This window comes from Hipposideros armiger, unplaced genomic scaffold (genome assembly GCF_001890085.2).
Source record: "Hipposideros armiger isolate ML-2016 unplaced genomic scaffold, ASM189008v1 scaffold_40, whole genome shotgun sequence".
Classification (NCBI taxonomy): domain Eukaryota; kingdom Metazoa; phylum Chordata; class Mammalia; order Chiroptera; family Hipposideridae; genus Hipposideros; species Hipposideros armiger.
Window position 1 is genome coordinate 2,023,307 of NW_017731390.1, and position 4,222 is coordinate 2,027,528.

Sequence of the window (4,222 nt, forward strand, 5' to 3'; positions counted from 1 at the left end):
GTCTACAGTTCACAGGGAATTTATTGCTGTGTTTAGTGTAGGTTGGGAGGAATATGATTTAATATTTTTCCATGTGGACACCCATTGTCCCAGAATAATATATTGAAAAGTAGGTCATTTTCTTCATTACCTTTGTCATAACTCACTTGTCCAAGTGCGTTTGGGGCTGTATCTGGGCTCTTTATTCTGTTCCGTTGGCATGTTTGTCTATCCTTGTACCAGTGTGATAAACTATATTCCTATAGTTTAGAGTTGATAAGCTTTGATATCTGGTAGAGCAAGTCCTCCCACCTCTCATGTGCAGGTACTTTTGAGGATGGGATCGCTCATACACACAAATCCATTCAAACCTTTTAAGAGTGTGTGTGGTGGGGTGGGGTGAGGGGTGCTCAAGGGAGAGATGTGGAGAGCAGTGCGAGGATCCTCTATTTCCATGGGATCCCTCCCAAGGGGCGGGAACGTGTAGCCACAGTGCCCATCACCCTGTAGGGAGATCACAAATGCGTCAGCGGGCTCCCTCGTCACTTAGCTCTCAAAACCCAGATACCAATCCAAAGAAGACAACACTCCATGCACGTCTCTTCCCAGCCATCCCAGAGGCACACCCTTTCCCGCAAATCACGTGCGCATGGTCAGCGCCCAAAACACGGACCCGGACAGGTTTGCCAATAGAGAGATTCGCTCAACCCTGTTGGTGAACCCCATTGAGATCCCCACCCTCCCCGCGGGAGAAACAGAGCATCGACCTGATGAGAAATCGCCTGCAGAGATGCCCTGACCGGCTGGGACGAACTGACAAACAGCTTGACTAAAGTTTTGGGGGTTTTTTTCAGATTGAAAGACACAGACAACCTCACTGCCTGCTGCCTGACCACCAGACAACCAAGACAGACAGACACACTTCAGTATCTGACTGACTCACAGCCGGGCTGACCCCCAAACCACATCCTCCTCCCCAGCCTATCTGTCACTCCTTCCGGAGCCGGTTGGCTCACAGCGCAGAAATGTACCGCACTGCACATTAGCCGATAGGAACTAGGATTTCCGGCAGCTTTCCGGAGCTGGATCTCCTAGACCCGAAGACTGCCGTAGTTGCCTGCCCGAAGCAGGATCCTGGGAACCCTTCGGGTTCCTCCGGTCGTCCCCTTCAGGGTGGTAAAGTCACATTCAGTCTTCCACTGCCACAGTGACTTTTCAGCCTTGTCTCTCACGCATGCGCGCTGCGACCCTCAGGCAAGCCCTGAAATGAAAGTATCTTGCGAGAAGGGGAGGGACCCTAAACTGCTGTCCCGCAGGTACAGGAGAAACGGCACAACCCGTCGTGGTCGCTGCCGCCGGCAGTTTCCAAAACAGCAATTCTAGAACCAAAAGGTTTACAGAGGTCCCACCGAGATTTGAACTCGGATCGCTGGATTCAAAGTCCAGAGTGCTAACCATTACACCATGGGACCTGCTGGCTTCTCTAGGCGGCCGGGAGCCTCCTCAAGCCACATGACAGGCGCGCAGAACTTTTTCGAGAACGATGGCGAATGCCGGATTAGTCTGGCCTGGTCCCAGAGTTCTGAGTCCCAGGCCTCACCAGCGGGTGAAAGCGGAGCAGCAAGGGCTTCCGCGTCCCCGATGTTCCTAGTCCCAGGGTGTCTGTCTCTTGCCACTGCTCTTTCTGCTGTCCTCCAAGGGTCCTAGTCCGCGCCCCGGGAAGCTGGAAGGACGGCAAGCTGGCGGGGGCAATTTCAGGCGGGTGCGGCCCGTGATGTTGAGCCGGGCTGGGGGCCGATAGGGCCAGCTTCGGTTCCCGGCACCCAAGCAGGAAGCGCGGCGCCCGCCTCCTGGGCTTCGTATTTGTTTATTTATTTATTTACATTCGGAGTACCCTAGAAACGACATTTTAGCCAAGCGGGGAGGGAAGCGGACTGGCACGTGAGGGGACACCAGTTCAAGGCCCCGTTGTTCCAGGTGCTAATTTGTGGCTAGGGAGTACACAGCCTGATTCCTGATGTTTTTACATGGCTAGAGCCAAAGGAGTTTTGCACAGAAGATTTATTTCCAGTTCCGTGTTGTACTTTAAAAGCTACTTGGTAGGTGGTTGCTTTTAACGTGTAGGTTGCAATCAGATCAGTGAGAGTCCCTTTTGGGCTTTCTCATGCGTTTTAGTAAGAGTGTAAATGGATAATATTTCTCCAGGTAAATCTGGCGACAGATAAAATTTTATAGCCGCCTGTCTGGCTCAGCAGTTTCACTTTTGGAACTTTGTCCTAAGAGACTACTAGGACAAGTGCCAAGCGTCCAGGATGGTCTCAGCTGTGTTGTTTATAATAGTAAAGAATAGAAAATAAAGGTCCAGCAGTGCAGATGGATTAAATAAATATTGACAATATCTATACAATAAATACTAAGGGGATAAGTTACTGTAGTAAATATGAAAAGAGATACAGGCCTAAACAAAACAAACCAACACCAAAACAAAAATCTACTTGTCAATTAGTATGAATAATAAAATCCCATTTACATACAAATAGAAAAGCTGTACACCTATGTAATAAACATTTGCCATTTATTTGCCCTGAGACATCTGACTGACTCCCTTTCTTGAGGGCGCCAACATTGTGTGAGTCAGTAGGGCTGTCCCCAAGATAGACATACTCTTCAGACCTCTGGCAGACAGAGTGAAAGTATTTGTCCTTAGCTTGGCCAGTCGGATTTAGAATCTGGTAGCAGGTACGTTTTAGAATTTATTCCGCTGCTGGTGGTGGCTGTGATACCCAGGGTTACAGGAGCAGTGATGACCGCCATACCATGTCCACTGGCAGTGGAAGTGGTTTCCTAACCAGACTGTTCAGGATCCTGACCTTGGCTGGGTTTCTGGTCACCTATTTCCCCTTTATTCTTGCCCATTTTCCTGAACTTTGCTTTCCCTCTGATTCTATGAGCTATCGGACATCCTTCCAATAAGTCCCCTTTCTGTTGAAAGTACGCAGTCTGTTTCTGTCTCATACAGTCAAGAATCTGCTAAGCCCGAATCCAGAGGGGTCTATTGATTACAGTTATCTCTAGGGAGTAAATTTATGGGGGCCTGTTTTTCTGTATAGCTTGAAAAACTTGTATATTGTCAGAAGAAACATAAACGATTTTCCATTTTGAGGACCGAATTAAACTCCCCTTGAGCTCCTATGGTGAGATAAGGGTATCCCTCCATTAAGGCTGGAGTGACTTAATATCCAATAACTGTAGCATCTCTGGACCTCAGCTTTCTGTCTATTTCTTTCTTACAAGGACTCTGTGAGAATGTATTGAAATTAAAATTTCAAAAGCTACTGTAGAATTCCTAAAGGGCGATGATTACGTCCTTTGGAAGTGTATAGGAGATAGTTCTTCTGTCCAGTATGTGGGTCAAGAAGTGACTTCCTCCTTCTGCCACTCTCTCTACTCCCATTCTCTAGCTTTCCTTTTGCAGTTTCCACCACCTTCTTTCTCAGCTTGAGAAAACTCTTACCAGCCCTAATAAGACCCTCACTGAAACCCTTCTACTCATGCATTCCTCAAGTGGCATAATCTTTAAAAAAAAAAATCTTCTTGCTTTTTCTTTCCTTAAAAATATTTAAGGGCCGGCCGAGTGGTGCGTTGGTTAAGAGTTGGCTTGGGACACTGGAGGGCTCCGGTTCGGATCCCACATATGAGGGACCAGTGACACTGCCCTCTACAGCTAAGATGCTGAACAACAGTTCAAGCTGGAGTCGGACTGCTGTGAATGGCCCTCAGCGGCGTAGGCTGCAGCCATTGCTGCAGTGGGTTGCCATGGGCTACCGTGAGTGGCCAGCAGCCGCCATGAGCAGCCGCCATGAGCAGCCGCCATGAGCAGCCGTCCAGAAGCCGGCGACTGATCTGCCTCGCCCGGGAAGAGCACAATAATGGTGCCAACTTGGGCCAGTGAAGCAACGTCCTCCACAACTAGACTAAAGACCAAAAAAACAACTTCTCTGTTCCCCTTCCCCTGATTCCCCAATAAAATCTTTTTTAAAAATAATATATATATTTAAATATATATATTTTTTAATATATATATATATTTTAAAATATTATATTTTTATATTATATATTGATATATATATGTATGTATGTATATATATTTAAGTGGGTAAACATGAGCATAATATAAAATTCAAAAGGTATAAAAGGAACTACACAGGTAAATAAAACTTTCTGGCTATAATTTTCTGTTTTT

The 4,222-nt window shown here is 47.0% G+C and overlaps 1 non-coding gene across 1 annotated transcript; it reads right to left on the reverse strand.

Moving 5' to 3' along the window:
• Window positions 1-1,379: 1,379 nt before the first annotated feature.
• Window positions 1,380-1,451, reverse strand: TRNAQ-UUG (transfer RNA glutamine (anticodon UUG)). The gene has a single exon. It is a non-coding gene; the product is annotated as a tRNA-Gln (tRNA).
• Between the last annotated feature and the right edge of the window lie 2,771 nt (window positions 1,452-4,222).